This window comes from Physeter macrocephalus, chromosome 9 (genome assembly GCF_002837175.3).
Source record: "Physeter macrocephalus isolate SW-GA chromosome 9, ASM283717v5, whole genome shotgun sequence".
In the NCBI taxonomy this organism is placed as follows: domain Eukaryota; kingdom Metazoa; phylum Chordata; class Mammalia; order Artiodactyla; family Physeteridae; genus Physeter; species Physeter macrocephalus.
This window is the reverse complement of record NC_041222.1, coordinates 69054662-69073473: the sequence shown is the minus strand read 5'-3', so window position 1 is coordinate 69073473 and position 18812 is coordinate 69054662. Positions and strand designations below refer to the sequence as shown.

Genomic DNA, 18812 nt, shown 5'->3' with positions numbered 1-18812 from the left:
GATGTATTTCTTTCCTGTTAAAAACAGTTGCAGTCACTCTTCGGTATGAATTGTTTTCTGGAAAGCATGGTGCCAATGTGAGACTGTTGTATTGGCTGGCGACATGCTTAGGCTTCCATGTGACTGGGGAGCTGTTCAGTTAATCACTTTAAATATTTAAAAAGTATACTGTGATAGTGCTATGGTTTATCATACTCACACTTTTTTATTTTTAATAAAATTTGTCTCCTGAGGATATGTCATCAAGAGCTCTCCCTAGAATATTATCATTTGTAATAGATGCTTCTGAATAGTTTATTTCTATTTATACTAGTAGCCGGGGAGTCATGGTAACCTGGGGAAGTGCAAAAGCAAAACATATTTTTCTTTTGGGGACATAAGGGTAAGCCACAGAAAAAAGTGTCGGGCGCCCTTCGCGTTCTCTGTCTCCTGAAGTAATGAATTAGTCACCCAGAGGGGCATGAATATTCCCAGCAGGCGAAGCTTCCCCGGTTGTCTGGGAGGTTTAATTCTCAGATATTGACCGTTAGGAGTGACTGTGAAATGCCACCTCCCGTCTTCGTGCCTATGGTGTGGTTGTGAGCACCATTTCTCCCTTCTGGTCGTCTGCTTTTTTGAAAGAGAAAAAAATGGAGACAAAGTCTGACTTTTAGCATGATGCCTAGAGTCTATTTCCATGAATATTGCATAATTACTGAGAGAGAGCCTCTTATGAATTTTCAGGTGTGTGCTTCCAATTCATTTTTTTTTTTCCGTTTACATAAAAAGTCGATTGGAACACGAGTCTTTGTCGTTGCCTTAGTGGAATCTTCTCGTGGGATTTCTCACAGAGATTTCTGTGCTCAAAACCAAACTTAGATCAAAAAATATACAGAAGGTTCTGCAAAATATCATGCGAGTGGTCCAGCTCATAGTGTATTCCTGTCACACAGAGAATCCTTTTCTAGGTAGGCTGACTCGTGGCCCAGCATCTGCTCTCTAGGGAACTGTACAGAGGGTACAACATTTAGATTTGTACCTTCATACAACTTAATGAATCTCCTTCCTACAACTTAAATCCTTTGAAAAAATGAAGGTAAAATGTTTGAATAGTCTTTTTTTTAGAAAGAGGGGGCCGTACAGTGCAGTGGATAAAAGTAGAGATGACAGAGCCAGACCTACTATGAGCATGTGACATCAAGTCCATTTCCTAAGGGCTCTGAGAATCAATCGTGTCATCCACCAAACAGATGACAGCGGTACCCCCTTCATACAGTTGTGAGGAGTACATGAGATGATACACAGAGAAGCCAGCACAGTGTCTGGCATAGAAATTATAGCTATTTCATTATTCAGAGGTTTTCTGAATTCAGGTAATTTGGTCTCAAAAATTATTCTATGGAAATATAAACTCTGGATGTGCCTAAGCAGAAAGGGGTAGTTTAAGTCATGATGTAACAGTTCTGTTGCAAAGAGGGACTCTGGTTCAAAACTGGAGAAGTCTGTCTTCTAAGAATGGTCCATGTTCCTTCCCAGAAGGCTGACTTCAGGCAGAGACGTTGAGGACAGGTCCCTCTGTGGGGAGGCCAAGCAGCTCTCCACGTGACACTCGAACTCAGGCACCAGCTTCATCTGCTGTAACAAAAGGATAGTGAGGCAGGCCATGTGCCAGGAAGGAAAGCCCCCTCCCGTATTGTTCTATTTCACTGCCTGAGCCATCATTTCATTTACTTCCGTCTTATGTTTGGGCAGGTTCACATGTGGTACTTTTACAGCCTGTGTGGGAAGCTAATTAATAATAATTCAGATAAAGTGAATGCTTTTCTTTTGGCAAGGGCATTGTGGATCAATTTTAGTCAAATGTGTCCAGTTCTATTGGAATAATACACTCTTTCACAGTATTAGAGATACTGTAAAATCCACATACTTTGTACAACCTGAATGGGATTAAAGACAGGCAACTAATCTCCCCTGCATTTTCTTATTGGGAGAAAGAGATTTTTAAACATTTTTTTTTTACAATTTTAAAATTATTTAGAAACTCACGTCCCATTTGGCTTGTAAGAGATTTCTGTCCCAACTAAATTCAAAGTGTTACTAAAATGCCCTAAATGTGCAATCGGTTTATCAAAGCCAAATTTAATCACCTTTTTCATTAACTTTGCATCTTAGAAGTTGTGTTGGATCTAATCCCACTTGACCCAGTGATGTAAGTAAGACAGTTATTCATGTCCCCTTTTGATAGATAAGGAAACTGAGAGATGGAAAAGTTAAGGGTCTTACCCAGTTACCCAGTTAGTGTCAAGATCAGACAGAAGCCAAGGCTCCTACCTCACAGTCCCAATAGTATCTCATCATATATAAAGGCTTTCCAAGCGATACAAGCCATAATTATGCCTTTCGTCTATCCACATATGGATATGTCTCCTTTTATTCCTGTTGGCCGAATAAAGGGAGCAATTTAGCAACATCAAACCACTAGCACAGCTAGAAATTGGTCATGGTGGGAGTATTTACACTATGGAAATTAGCAATGGATAGGTATCTGCCTATATGCCATAATGATAACCAAGGCAACTACATAGATATTCTAGAAATCTACCACAGGCACTCTGATTTTGGCAGGTGCTATTGTAGATTCTGATTTAGTATGCTTGGGATAAAACCCCCAGGTCTGTATTCTATATATACATATATAAAATTTAATTTATAATATTTATAGTACAAATTTTAAAATTTTAAATTGTGTATCATTCAAAATTCAAAAGGGACAAGAGTAGATATAATAAACATTTTCTCTCCCACCTCTGCCTCTCATCTACCCAGTTCCCTTCCATGGAAGTAACCAATATTATCTTTGTATTTTTCCAGAGCTGTTTTATTCACATACAGTCAAGACATATTTAAGTATTTTCTCATATTTTACACAAATGTGGATCATTTTAAACAAGTTCTACAGGTGATTCTGGTACAGCTAATCTTCAAATGATCAGTCAAATTCTCTGGAAAGAATGCTAACTCTTCTGGAACTCAGGAATTCCTCGTGGTAATCTCAAACAGTGGTTCTCAAATTTCAGTGTGCATCAGATTTACCTGCAGGGCTTGTTAAAACACAGACTTCTGGTCCCCCTACCTTGAGACAACTCATCTAAGGCAATATTTATTAAGTACTGTACTCTTAGCTTAAGTCAACTGCCTTCCCCAAATACATCACGAGGGGCCATAAAAACAGCAGTATGTATGTGGTCCTTATAGGTTGCAGGCGCTATTCTAAGCACTTTACATATATTAAACTTGTTGAAGCCTGTGACAATACTATAAGGTAAATACTGTTATTATCCCATTTTACAGAAGGAAAATTGAAGCAGAAAAGTTAAGTAACTTCCCAACTTCATTCATTCAGGTGGCAGGTGGTAGAACTAGTCTGACTCAAGAACCCACAGGCCTAACCATTAGTCTGTACTGCCTTCCAGTCCTCAAGATGAGGCCTAATAGACACTTGCTCTCAAATCATCAGCACCACATGTGATGAAGAGCCTCTCTCACTTTACCACATAGCTCCCAAATGTGAAAATGTAGTAACACAAAAGAAAAATTAAATATGTATATTCGTAACAGAAGAAATTTTCATTTTAAGACATGTACATAAAATTATATTAGTTTCTCTTGTAATGAATTTGAGAATTTTTCAATTCACTTGCAGCTCTTCAGAAACAATCAGTCTTGTAAAAGGAGGCACACCAGGATTTTGTACTCAATAACAATTTTTTAAATTTAATTTTTATTTTATATTAGAGTATAGATGATTTACAATGTTGTGTTAGTTTCAGGCATACAGCAAAGTGATGCAGTTATACATATACATACATCCATTCTTCTTCAGATTCTTTTCCCATGTAGGTTATTACAGAATATTGAGTAGAGGTCCCTGTGCTATACAGTAGATCCTTGTTGATTATCTATTTTATATATAGTAGTGTGTATATGTTAATCCCAAACTCCTAATTTATCCCTCCCCCCCACCTTTCTCCTTTGGTAACCATAAGTTTGTTTCCAAAGTCTGTGAGTCTGTTTATGTTCTGTAAATAAGTCCATTTGTATCATTTTTTTAGATTCCACATATAAGTGATATCATATGATATTGGTCTTTCTCTGTCTGACTTACTTCGCTTAGTATGATAATCTCTAGTTCCATCCATGTTGCTGCAAATGGCATTATTTCATTCTTTTTTATGGCTGAGTAATATTCCATTGTATATATGTACCCCATCTTCTTTATCCATTCCTCTGTTGATGGACATTTAGGTTGCTTCCATGTCTTGACTATTATAAATAGTGCTGCAGTGAACATTGGGGTGCATGTATCTTTTCGAGTTATGGATTTCTCCAGGTATACGCCCAGGAGTGGGATTCCTAGGTCATATGGTAGTTCTATGTTTAGTTTTTTAAGGAACCTTCATAATGTTTGCCAGGGTGGTTGTACCAATTTACATTTCCACCAACAGTGAAGGAGAGTTCCCTTTTCTCCACACCCTCTCCAGCATTTATTGTTTGTAGACTTTTTGAGGATGTCCATTCTGACCAGTGTGAGGTGATACCTCATTGCAGTTTTGATTTGCATTTCTCTGATAATTAGCGATATCAAGCATCGTTTCATGTGCTTTTTGGTCATCTTGTAGATCTTCTTGGGAGAAATGTCTATTTAGATCTTCTGCCCATTTTTGGATTGGGTTGTTTGTTTTTTTGACATTGAGTTCCATGAGCTGTTTGTGTATTTTGGAGGTTAATCCCTTGTCAGTCGCATTGTTTGCAAATGTTTTCTCCCATTCTCTGGGTTGTCATTTTGTTTTGCTTATGGTTTCCTTTGCTGTGCAAAAGCTTTTAAGTTTAATTACATGGCATTTGTTTATTTTTGTTTTTATTTTTATTACTCTAAGAGATGGATCCAAATAGATAGTGCTGCAATTTTTGTCAGTGTTCTGCCTATGTTTTCCTCTAAGAGTTTTATATCAATAGTATTCAATCTTACATTTAGGTCTTTAATTCAGTTTGAATTTATTTTTGTGTATGGTGTTAGAGAATGTTCTAATTTCATTCTTTTACATATAGCTGTCCAGTTTTCCCAGCACCACTTATTGAAGAGACACTCTTTTCTCCATTGTATACCCTTGCCTCCCTTGTCAGAGATTAATTGACCATAAGTGCATGGGTTTACTTCTGGGCTTTCTGTCCTGTTCCATTGATCTGTATTTCTGTTTTTGTGCCAGTACCATACTGTTCTGATGACTGTAACTTTGTAGTATAGTCTGAAGTCAGGAAGCCTGATTCCTCCAGCACCATTTTTCTTTCTCAGAATTGCTTTGGCTATTCGGGGTCTTTTGTGTTTCCATACAAATTGTAAAATTTTTTGTTCTAGTTCTGTGAAAAATGCCATTGGTAATTTGATAGGGATTGCACTGAATCTGTAGATTGCTTTGGGTAGTGTAGTCATTTTGACAATATTGATTCTTCCAATCCAAGAACATGGCACATCTTTCCATCTGTTTGTGTCACCTTCTATTTCTTTCCTCGGTGTCTTAGAGTTTTCAGAGTACAGTTCTTTTGCCTCCTTAGGTAGGTTTGTTCCCAGGTATTTTATTGTTTTTGATGCAATGGTAAATGGGATTGTTTCCTTAATTTCTTTTTCTGATCTTTTGTTGTTAGTTTATAGGAATGCAAGAGATTTCTGAGTATTAATTTTGTATCCTGCAAATTTACCAAATTCATTTATGAGCTCTAGTAGTTTTCTCATAGGATGTTTGAGATTTTCTATGTATAGTATCATGTCATCTGCAAACAGTGATAGTTTTACTTCTTCTTTTCCAACTTGGATTCCTTTTACCTCTTTTTCTTCTCTGACTGCCATGGCTAGAACTTCCAAAACTATGTTGAATAAAAGTGGCAAGAGTGGACATCCTTGTCTCATTCCTGATCTTAGAGGAAATGCTTTCTGCTTTCCATGTTGAAATGATGTTAGCTGAGGGTTTGTCATATATGACCTTTATTTTTTTATTTTTTATTTTTTTAACATCTTTATTGGAGTATAATTGCTTTACAATGGTATGTTTCTGTTTTATAACAAAGTGAATCAGTTATACATACACATATGTTCCCATATCTCTTCCCTCTTGCATCTCCCTCCCTCCCACCCTCCCTATCCCACCCCTCTAGGTGGTCACAAAGCACCGAGCTGATCTCCCTGTGCTATGCGGCTAATTCCCACTAGCTATCTATTTTACGTTTGGTAGTGTATATATGTCCATGCCACTCTCTCACTTTGTCACAGCTTACCCTTCCCCCTCCCCATATCCTCAAGTCCATGCGCTAGTAGGTCTCTGTCTTTATTCCCGTCTTACCCCTAAGTTCTTCATGACCTTTTTTTTTTCCCCTTAGATTCCATATATATGTGTTAGCATATGGTATTTGTTTTTCTCTTTCTGACTTACTTCACTCTGTATGACAGACTCTAGGTCCATCCACCTCACTACAAATAACTCAATTTCGTTTCTTTTTATGGCTGAGTAATATTCCATTGTATATATGTGCCACATCTTCTTTATCCATTCATCTGTTGATGGACACTTAGGTTGCTTCCATGTCCTGGCTATTGTCTATAGAGCTGCAATGAACATTTTGGTACATGACTCTTTTTCGATTATGGTTTTCTCAGGGTATATGCCCAGTAGTGGAATTGCTGGGTCATATGGTAGTTCTATTTTTAGTTTTTTAAGGAACCTCCATACTGTTTGTCTGGTTTTGGTATCAGGGTGATGATGGTGGCCTCATAGAAAGAGTTTGGGGGTGTTCCTTCCTCTGCAATTTTTTGGAATAGTTTCAGAAGGACAGGTGTTAACCCTTCTCTAAATGTTTGATAGAATTCACCTGTGAAGCCATCGGGTCCTGGACTTTTGTTTGTTGGAAGGTTTTTAATCACTGTTGAAATTTCAGTAGTCATGATTGGTCTGTTCATGTTTTCTATTTCTTCCTGGTTCAGTCTTGGAAGATTGCACCTTTCTAAGAATTTGTCTGTTTCTTCTAGGGTGTCCATTTCGTTGGTGTATAGCTGCTTGTAGTGGTCTCATATGATCCTTTGTATTTCTGTGGTGTCCATTGTAACTTCTCCTTTTCATTTCTAATTTTATTGATTTGAGTACTCTCCCTTTTTTTTCTTGATGACTCTTGCTAAAGTTTTATCAATTTTGTTTATCTTTTCAAGGAACCAGTTTCTACTTTCATGGAACCAGTTTCTACTTTCATTGATCTTTTCTATTGTTTTCTTTGTTTCTATTTCATTTATTTCTGCTCTGATGTTTATGATTTCTTTCCTTCTACTAGCTTTGGGTTTGGTTGTTCTCTTTTCTCCAGTTGCTTTAGGTGTAGGGTTAGGTTGTTTATTTGAGGTTTCTCTTATTCCCTGAGGTAAAAGTGTATTGCTGTAAACTTCCCTCTTAGAACTGCTTTTTCTGCAGCCCATAGGTTTTGCATCATCGTGCTTTTGTTTCCTTTCATTTATTTTGTGATTTGATGACTACCTTTAGTGTTGTATTTTGATTGCTTTTTCATTTTTGTGTGTATATCTATTGTAGATTTTCAGCTTGTGGTTACCATGAGGTTTTGATATAGCTATATAGATATAGATATAGATATACAGTTATAAGTTGCCAGCCTCTTAATTTCAAATGCATTTCCAATACCCTGCATTTGTGCTCTCCTCTTCTCACAATTGCTGGTTTTGATATCATATTTGTGGTGTGGATGATTTCCTACCTTTACTGTATGTTTGCCTTTACCAGTGAGCTTTCCTATTTGTAATTTTGTTTCTAGTTGTGGCTGTGGTGTCCATTGTAACTTCTCCTTTTCATTTCTAATTTTATTGATTTGAGTACTCTCCCTTTTTTTTCTTGATGACTCTTGCTAAAGTTTTATCAATTTTGTTTATCTTTTCAAGGAACCAGTTTCTACTTTCATGGAACCAGTTTCTACTTTCATTGATCTTTTCTATTGTTTTCTTTGTTTCTATTTCATTTATTTCTGCTCTGATGTTTATGATTTCTTTCCTTCTACTAGCTTTGGGTTTGGTTGTTCTCTTTTCTCCAGTTGCTTTAGGTGTAGGGTTAGGTTGTTTATTTGAGGTTTCTCTTATTCCCTGAGGTAAAAGTGTATTGCTGTAAACTTCCCTCTTAGAACTGCTTTTTCTGCAGCCCATAGGTTTTGCATCATCGTGCTTTTGTTTCCTTTCATTTATTTTGTGATTTGATGACTACCTTTAGTGTTGTATTTTGATTGCTTTTTCATTTTTGTGTGTATATCTATTGTAGATTTTCAGCTTGTGGTTACCATGAGGTTTTGATATAGCTATATAGATATAGATATAGATATACAGTTATAAGTTGCCAGCCTCTTAATTTCAAATGCATTTCCAATACCCTGCATTTGTGCTCTCCTCTTCTCACAATTGCTGGTTTTGATATCATATTTGTGGTGTGGATGATTTCCTACCTTTACTGTATGTTTGCCTTTACCAGTGAGCTTTCCTATTTGTAATTTTGTTTCTAGTTGTGGCCTTTTCTTTTCCACCTAGAGAAGTTCCTTTAGGATTTGTTGTAAAGCTGGTTTGGTGGTGCTGAATTTTCTTAGTTTTTGCTTATCTGTAAAGCTTTTGATTTCTCCATCGAGTCTGAATGAGAGTCTTGCTGGGTAGAGTAATCTTGGTTGTAGGTTTTTCCCTTTCATCACTTTAAAAATATCCTGCCACTCCCTTCTGGCCTGCAGAGTTTCTGCTGAAAAATCAGCTGATAACCTTATGAGGATTCCCTTAGGATGTTATTTGTTGCTTTTCCCTTGTTGTTTTAGTATTTTCTCTTTGTCTTTAATTGTTGTCCATTTGATTAATATGTGTCTTGGCATGTTCCTCCTTGGTTTTTATCCTGTATGGGAATCTCTGTGCTTCCTGAACTTGAGTGTTTCCTTTCCCATGTTAGGAAAGTTTTTGGCTACTATCCCTTCCAGTATTTACTCAGGTCCTTTCTCTCTCTCGTCTCCTTCTGGAACCCCTATCATGTGAATGTTGTTGTGTTTAATGTTGTCCCAGAGGTCTCTGAGACTGTCCTCATTTCTTTTCATTCTTTTTTCTCTATTCTGTTCCATGGCAGTGATTTCCACCATTCTGTCTTCCAGGTCACTTATCCTTTCTTCTGCCTCATTTACTCTGCTATTGAGTCCTTCTAGGGTATTTTTCATTTCATTTATTGTATTGTTCATCTCCTTTTGTTCTGTAAACCTTCTAGCTCATTGTTAAACATTTCTTGTATCTTCTCAGTCCATGGCTCCATTCTTTTTCCGAGATCTTGGATGATCTTTTTTTTATCATTACTCTGAATGAATTCTTTTTCAGATAGATTGCCTATCTCCACTTCACTTAGTTGTTCTTCTGGGGTTTCATCTTATTCCTTCATCTAGAACGTATTTCTCTGCCATCTCATTTTAACTTTCTGTGTTTGTGGTTTCCATTCTGCAGGAGCAGAACTGTAGTTCCTCTTGTTTCTGGTGTCTGCCCCCTGATGGGTAAGGTTGGTCCAGGGGCTTGTGCAAGCTTCCTAGTGGGAATGACTGGTGCCTACCCCCTGGTGGGTGGAGCTGGGTGTTGTCCCTCTAGTGGGCAAAGCCATGTCAAGTGGTGTGTTTAGAGGTGGCTGTGGGCTTGGGACAACTTTAGGCATCCTGTCTGCTGGTGGGTGAGGCTGTGTTCCCACCCTGTTGGTTGATTTGCCTGAAACGTCCCAACACTGGAGCCCACAGGCTGTTGGGTAGGGCCAGGTCTCGGTGCCAAAATGGAGACCTCTGGGAGAGCTCACAATGATTAATATTCTCTGGGGCCTCTGACGCCAGTGTCCAGTGAGCCACAGCCATCCCCTGCATTCCCAGGAGACCCTCCAAGAGCCACAGGTGGGTCTGGCCTAGGATCCTATGGAGTCACTGCTTTGCCCTGAGGCCCAGTGAATATGAAACTTGTGTGCATCCTCCATGAGTGGAGTCTCTGCTTCCCCCAGTCCTGTGGAGTTCCTCTTCCCTATACCAGACCCCCAGGCTGGGGAGCCTGACATGGGGCTCAGAACTCTCACTCCTGTGGGAGAACTTCTGTGATATAGTTGTTTTCCAGTTTGTGGGTCACCCACATGGTGGGTTTGGGATTTGATTTTCTCATGAAAGCACCCCTCCTACCATCTCATTATGCCTTCTTCTTTGTCTTTGGATGTAGAATATCTTTTTTGGTAGGTTCTAGTCTTTTTTTGTTGATGGTTGTTCAGCAGTTAGTTGTGACTTTGGTCACAACTCGGTGTTTTCGTGAGAGGATGTGAGCTCAAGTCCTTCTACTCTGCCATCTTGTGTCTCCACCCTCCGGTCAATAACAATTTTTTTAAATACAGGGAATTTGTTACCACATTTGATCACATAAAGTTTATATACAAAATTATATACGATATATAAAATACTGCCCTAGTTAATATATATGAAGTTATTTAATTCAAAGTGGTAGGTTTCAGTTACTGTGTGTGTTCGATCCAAATTGTACCAGTTTTGCAAGAGTCAATTGATAATTTTTCACAAAAAATTATCAATATGCTGATATAAATATGCTGATATCATGTCAGGTAGATATGGGCTTTAGTGGGAGTATTTACACCATAGAAATCAGTAATGGCTAGAAAACAGGGGACTTTTTTCTTTCGGAAAACTGGCTGTTAAACATTTACCAGCACACCACTCTTCCAGTAGGTCAGGTATCCTGAACCAAACACACACATTTTCCTTAAAGGGCACTTTTAATAAGAAAGATATTTTAAATAGTACGTTACTAAGACTGGCACATTAAGTAGAGAGTTAATCACAGTATTGACTTCTTAACTCTAATCACTGAATTCTTGCCAGTAACCAAAAATGTGGATTAGTCACACAGGATTTATCTCTCATCCCTTTGCTATTATCTAAATAATTATTTCTGTAGTCAGAGTCCCCAAAGCTAAACCCATGATGAAGAAAAAGTGTCCCCAGGTCTTTACTCTTATAGTCCTAGAATGCAAATCAAAAGTCTAGATATTTAATAACTTCTCTGGCAACAAAATGAAGCATGTGGAGTGTGTCTGGGGCAGATTTGATAAGTTATCACAGTGTTTCTAAATCTCCCATATTTCACTCTTACAGCAAATATTTCCAAAAAACAAGTAGCATTTTGGGATTTTCTAGCATTAAATAGGCTCGGAATTCCCCAATTAGGCTGAGAATAGTATTCATGTATTTCTCCTATTGACTCTTTTTACCCCTAAAGTGATAAGTGAGAAATTAACTTTCTCTTCACTCACCTTAGTGATGGCTGCAGTTTCAACTTTGGAGTAAATCAAATGCATTTAATGATATTTTAATTGCCTCCTCCCTGTTTGTGAAACCCAACTATCAATGGTCAAAAATTACATTCAGTAAATGGGAAGAATAGTGCTTTTACTCTGGGAACTTTTAGTGTTCTTATAATCCCTGAATAAAAGCATGCATTACTATGTGGCAAGGAACACAGTCATGGTGACTGGCCTTCTGTGGCTGGTGTTGCAGGTTTGTCAAGGACTTTCCCATTATCCCAATAAATAGTACCTGCAGGCCTTTGGTGACTTAATAGGAAGCTGACTCTGCCTTATGTTTCCATGCATTCCTATCCTTCTACAAAACTGCACAGGTTCCCCAGCACTCAAAACCCACCCAAAAGCTTTCTCTAGAGACCTGTGATGACTCCTAATAAAAGAGTGCAGAGACATAAAAGGTTTTCAATTGGAGCTGTTGACCTCAATCCCAGAAAGGCTGTAAAGGGACCCAGATGGTGTTGTCACAGAGGATAGCAGCTCAGAGCAGCCTCTCTCCCGCATCCCCAACATAGCAGCCTGGGACCTTCATTCTCACTGGTCCAGAAAATACAAAGTCAGCTCTCTCATCTGGAATACACCAGAATTTCTACTTGGATGAAAGACAGGAAGGTCTTTTTTTCTTTAAATTGGCCTCGCTGGTGAAGAGATTGTAGATTGGTGGTGGTGGTGAGCCACATTCAAATCCCAAGGTTTCCATCTCTGGACAGGTCAGTGTTATCCCAGACTCTGCACAGTGGAGCATTGACTTGTTCAGGACAGGTTGTTAGAGGACTCCGAGGAGGATTTTTGAGAAGATAGAGAAAGGAGGATTAGGCTGAAGAGGGGAAACTTTCCCTTGTTAAACAAGCTTGAAGAAAGCCTTTCTCGTGTCCCAGGTTTCCTAAACATTGCTATTCTCTTCAGACAACTTTATCTAATTAACATCTATTTTTCACTTCTTTATGCAGTAATCAGAGTTCAATTACCAGAACCCAGCTGCTGATGCTAAAAAGTACTGGAAAATTATATTCATACAATAAATCCTTAGATGCCCTCACCATCTCCTAAACCAAGACAAAGGACTTTGATTGCTCAACTTTCTTCTCTTTCTTTTACCTACATACCTTCATTCCTCTTTTATAAATCCTTCTGTGACTTTGGTTCCATTCCAGGACCCATTATTGAAGTCCCATGGGGAAAGTGTCAAAGAAAAGAATAAAAACAAACATGAACACTAACACAGAAGTTTCCATCTAAGGATAGTAAAGGACTTAAATATGTACATATTCTAATATTTTTTATTTGTCTTTAAGGAATCAAACTAAATTTGAAGAGCATTTTATCTAAAGTTAATATTCATGTGTCTATTTGCTACAGAGAATTTTATTCTCCAGAGGAAAAATGTTGTCCTCAGTTTGCACATTCTTTAAGTGTTAGCTTTATAAGAGATGTGGTCTTTGAAATCCTTCCCAAAAGGTCTTATAAACAAATGACAAATGATTAATTAAATGGTTAATTAATTTGATAATGATTAATTCTTGAAAGGTTAAATTTCTAATTCCATCAAATTATTTTTTGTATGCAGGAGGTCACATTTACTTTGGCCACCTTAAGTCTTTGTTTGAATAAGATGGGAAAGAGGTAAGGGAGAGTTGGAAGAAAGGAGGAAGATGGACTGAGAAAAAGAAAGAAGGAAAAATGGAGGGAGGAAGGACTAAAGAAAGATAAAGAAGAAGGGAAAAGAAAAAGAGAGCTTGTGACTTTATATGATTGATGTGAAAAATACAGTTAAATAGTCTTGTTATATAGAACTTGGAGTGTGACTTTGCTACTTTAAGTAAAAAGAGGAGAGAACCAAGATTTGGTAAGGGCTTCCTATCTGCCAACTACTCTATGTACTTAATTTATTTAAAAATCTCAACCAGTAATTGAAAGGTAGAGATATTATCCTTGACATTATGAAACTGAGACTCCCTGAGTTTACGTGCCATGGTTAACATACTTCTCCCCAGTTGCAAGATCGGGCATTGGAGTCAGGTAAGATTGTCCAAAATTTCCTATTCCCTTTCCATGTCAGCTATTTTCATGATGTGTCTGTTTCCATAGCATACCATTATGCCTGATTTCTTGATAACTGGTTGCCAATTCCAAGTCTTTGAACTTGGCTTCCCATTATAACATTTTTGATAGAAAATAGCACAGTCCACTGTACAAATTTCTCACACTGGAGTTCAGAACAAGGATTGAGAGTCAAAGGCAATATTTCCTCAGGTTTAATAGAAGTCAAAAGCATCGCTCTTCCCAGAGCAAAAACAGAACACAAAAATCAATGTTGTTTACTTAGGGTAACTTCTTACTGTTCCAGTCCCCTGGCTGTAAAGATAGTGTAGCCCTCAAAAGTCAGGTGAATTTGCTCAGTTCTAACCCCAGACCACTTACTTAACCTTAGACAATTTTTTCCTAAAACTAGATTAATCAGTTAAGATCAAAAGTATATTTTTCATCATATTGATGTTGAAAGAACTCAGTTTTGAGATCAGCATCCAGGGGAAGAATAGTTGTCACAGAACCCCTGAACCAAGGGAAACACCAGCCTCTGATCATCAGGAGGGAAATCTACATGCTCCCGGGATAGTGGCCAAATGCCTCCTTTGACTGGGACAGTTCATGTTTTTTAACTGTTGCCCAGAATACTATGAATAGTGCACCCACCCCTTCACAGGAGTGTCCCAGTTTGGGTGGTATCCTCTATGTTCACTCTACCTGTATAAGACCTAGATCACCAGAGTGGACACAGGTGTACCTCCCCCCCCACCTTGGGTTTTGCCATGCTGAGAACCTGAGGCCTTAGTAAAGCTAAGACCAATTATATAATAAATGCTGCTTATGTAATTCATAAAATATGTTGAAAAATAGCAGTTCTTTGTTTCTCTGCTATGGCAGACCTACATTTTTGCAAAGATGGGCACCAAGAGAATAGGAATAAGACTACCTAACACCCAGGGTTGTTTTTACCAGTGTCACTAGGGCTTTAGAACCACAGAGACCTTAGTTTAAATATCACTTGTACCACTTCTTTGCTGCACCACCTTGGATGAGTAAATTTAACCTAGAGACTCAGTTTTCTCGTCTATAGAAAATGGTAACAAGAACAGTTCTTATCTCAGAGGGAGGTTATTTTGATGACTAAATAATACAATGTATATAAACTAAGCATCTAATAAATATTTTAATTATCATTTTGAAATATAATATGGGGAGATACTTAAGGCCTATAAATTGTTAAGATTGCCTTTTCTCTGGACCCACATTATTAGGTACTAACTGGCCTAGTTTAAATCACAGTGGTCTTATCTGAAAACCAAATTAAGATTTAACCTGGTTTTAAATAGTCAACCAAAGGTTCACATAAACATAACCTATGAATTACACCCCTGAATTGGCTGATTTAAAACCTCAATGACATTGCTTTCCAGGAAACAAATTTAGAATTTGTAGAATTATTTCCTTATGTATGCTGTTTTATACTCTCTGAGCTCTTTCATACCTTATCTGTTTTTCACCTTCATTTTTAGTCATAAAAAATCTTAGTTTGCTGAGCCATTTATTGGTTTTCTTTCAACACAGTTTATCCAAATGAAGATAATTAGTATGTATATTGCATGAAGGTAAACATAATATTTAAGATGTGATTCCCTATGATTCCAGAAATGTTTACCAAAATATAAATAAACTGGGAAACATATGTAAGCCTCCTTAATATGTGTATATATCTATAGATAGATGGATAGATACATGTATCCATGATGTATATATAGTGTATCTTAAACATAAATAATATGTATGTGTAATCTCCAAGGAGACACACAGATACCAACTCAATCTAAAACACACACACATATATATGTATATATAAATTAAAGTTCTCAGCCCTGTGTATATATTTTCAGTGGAAAGAAATAAACAAGAAATTGAGATGTGATTTCTCTGATCCCTCTTTTTAGAAATAAAACTCAGTTGAAGGACAGAATATTCATGAATACCCTATCAGCAGCAACTGATGCCAAGCAATAAGAAGAAAAGAGATGCCCAGGGCGGCATGGAGAGGAGAGGTTATTAGAGGAAGGCGATGCCAGTTAGAGAATGTTGAGAGTGTAGACAGAGGGCTTGAGTGCACGTCCCTATTCCAGCATTTGTCAGGTATCTGACTCTGAAATCATCCTTTGTCTCATTGCTCCTACAGAATTCTAACTGAAATATCGGAAGTGAAGAGCTTGTTGCCTATTTCCCAAAGTGTGGAATGCATTCCAATGCGATCCTCTGATTTTAGCAGGTACAAAATGTTGAGTAACCCTGAATTAATGAGGATAAAGTTATTCCCTTTTGAGTTTACTGTCAATCTTCTGATTACAAGGAAGACTCAGTTTTAAGACCTCTCCAACCCTGGCCATTGTCCCAAATGGAGATCCTGTCTCTGGCTCAGAGCCTTGGAAGATAAGAAATTTTAGCTAGAATGTAATATTATTTTGTTTCCATTGTTGATGTTTCTAAAATTATTTCCCATTTATTACTTTCCATCCTGGTTTTCCATTTAAAATTGTATGGTAAATTTTTACTTTTAGGGTATTTAGGTTTTAAAAATGAGTTGATTTAAACAATAGTGCACATAACACACTGATTTAACAAAAATCATGCCATGGTAACAAAGGACTGGCATCTGGAAACATTGTGCTCCTGTTCTTAGTACCTATTAATAAAGGGTTACCATGCTTTGGGCAAGATACTGTGTTGAGCACAAGAACACTGTCCTCACCCATTTTCCTTCAGGACACAAATAGGCACATTCATGTATGAAAAGAGCTACTGCACAGATCATATAGGCTGAGGCTTATGTGTAGTTCCCTTTCTAGCATCTATGACTTGAGTCCTTTTCCACCGACTTACCCTAGATTTGTGGTCTGGAGGCACCATGCTTGAGAACTGCTATTCCATTAAGGTACTTGGATGCCAACTCAAGGAGCAGAGATTCTAGTAGAGAAGATACGACATGTACATACATAATATATGGTAGGAAATCATCAGGTAGTTATAGAGCACTATAACATTGACAGGGAAAATAGAAAGAGTAACCAAAAAGGGGACCTGCCTTCTTTCCTAACTTGATAATGTGGCCAATTAAGTAAAAGCTATAGCAGTTCATGTCTATATATCAGTTATCCACTAGAACAGAGGCTTGCTGTGATTGAATTTCAAAAGGCTTTCATTATATTTTTATGTTCTGTTCATTTTTTCAAAGGAATGTAATGCACGTTGAAAACATTTTTGAAACAAAAAATATCCCACAATTGATAGATTGTTGCTACAAATAATGGGTATTTATTCTGACACTTAACATTTTGGTGTCTTTCTTTTCAATCTTTTGTTTGATGCATAAGGCTATTTTCCTATAATTATATTCATGGTATAGATACAAATTTATATCCTACTTTTTTTACTTAACATTTTTACATGTAAAAATTTTCCAAGTTATTAAATATCTCGTATAACCATGATTTTAATTCCTGCATAATAATCAATTTAAGGAGACGAATTACAGATAATGTAATTATTTCTCCATGACTGGACATTGTTTTATGTAATATTTTAACATATTAAATAATGTAGTAAAATGCATCTTTGTTTAAACTTGTAATTTGATTCTAATTTGGGAAAACTGAATCATTAATTTGTTTACTGGACAGTTTCCCTACTAGCCTATTAACTATTTGAGAACAAGAATTGTATTAACTCTACATCCCCAGCTCTCTGCCTTGAACATACAAGGTACTTATAATGTGTTTATTGAGTTGAATTGAATATACTTTCTTTTTGGGTAGTTTCCCGCTCTTTTCTGAAGGAAATTCAAGCAATCATTTGGCATCCATCAGTTGCTAAAATAAAGTCCTCAAGTATCTGCTAAAGTTAGAGGCAAAAATCTATAAGAAGAAGTGTCTGTCTTGAGATATAAAAATTACATGTTCTTGCTTAGTTTTTTTGCTTTATAGCTTTAAAATAAAAGCTTCATTTGCCTTCATTTTCTCATCTACAGAGTAGCTAGAAAAATGATAAAATTCCTATCACCCAGCAATCTAATAATGAGTTATACCTAGTTGTACTAATTAGTCTTAGTTATACTTAGTATTCTTAACAGAATAGGCACATAAATGGAAATATTAGATGCAACTCTCTACCTGGCAAAGATGGTTATATCAATAAGCACCAAATTTAAACCTTCATGTGGCGAGATATGATTGTATTTATTTCTCCAATATGCGAAACAAAAAAACAGCTGAATGTAAAATTGCATCAATAATATTTTAGATAGATGATAAAGTAATTTTCCAGATGCTGAAATCCCTTGTGGAATAATTTATAAATAAACAATAGAAGCTTAAAATATATCCATGCGTATAGATTGATACTTTCTATCTATATCTCTATATTGTCAGAGAATAGGTAGCTACTTACCAAGCCTATTTTCTCTTCCTCATAGGCATGTAGCTAAACTTCATTTCCCAGCCTCCCATGCATAGGTGTACCCACATGACTGAGTTCTGGCGAATGAAATAACAGAAAAAATTACGAGTCCTATTGTCAGGTCTGGTTCATGAAAACCTTTTACCCATAACCCTCTTTGTCTTTCTCCATATGGAATGGCAAGGACTTGAAAGAAAGAATTATTAGAAGAGTGTGGAGCCACAAAATACACAGGCACAAGTCCCTCGGTGTTTTCTTGAAACAGAACTAATAAACTACTGGTTTAAGCCACTGAGATTAGGGCTTATCTGTTACAAAAGCTGGAAGAAATTTATATTTGTTCATTTCCAGAGTGTTCCTCATGGGATTTAAAACAGCTGTCTTGTCTGAACAGCTTTTAAAAAGTCTAGGTGTCAGTCAGAATGGCCATCATCAAAAAATCTACAAACAATAAATGCTGGAGAGGGTGTGGAGAAAAGGGAACACTCTTGCACTGTTGGTGGGAATGTAAATTGATACAGCCACTACGGAGAACAGTATGGAGGTTCCTTAAAAAACTAAAAATAGAACTACCGTATGACCCAGCAATCCCACTACTGGGCATATACCCTGAGAAAACCATAATTCAAAAAGACACATGCACCCCAATGTTCACTGCAGCTCTATTTACAATAGCCAGGACATGGAAGCAACCTCAGTGTCCATCAACAGATGAATGGATAAAGATGTGGCACATATACACAACGGAATATTACTCAGCCATAAAAAGAAATGAAATTGAGTTATTTGTAGTGAGGTGGATGGACCTAGAGTCTGTCAGTCATACAGAGTGAAGTAAGTCAGAGGAGAAAACCAAATACCATATGCTAACACATATATATGGAATCT

The 18812-nt window shown here is 37.1% G+C and overlaps 1 long non-coding RNA gene across 1 annotated transcript in view; it reads right to left on the bottom strand.

The window, feature by feature from the left end:
• Positions 1-255: 255 nt before the first annotated feature.
• LOC102980374 (uncharacterized) overlaps positions 256-18812 on the bottom strand; it is a 21664-nt gene continuing 3107 nt past the window's right edge. Inside the window, exons 3-6 of the long non-coding RNA XR_003681279.2 lie at positions 17916-18001; positions 16353-16436; positions 2311-2415; positions 256-1614 (exon numbers count right to left, since the gene is read on the bottom strand). This is a non-coding gene — a long non-coding RNA (uncharacterized lncRNA). The remainder of the gene's footprint in view (positions 1615-2310; positions 2416-16352; positions 16437-17915; positions 18002-18812) is intronic.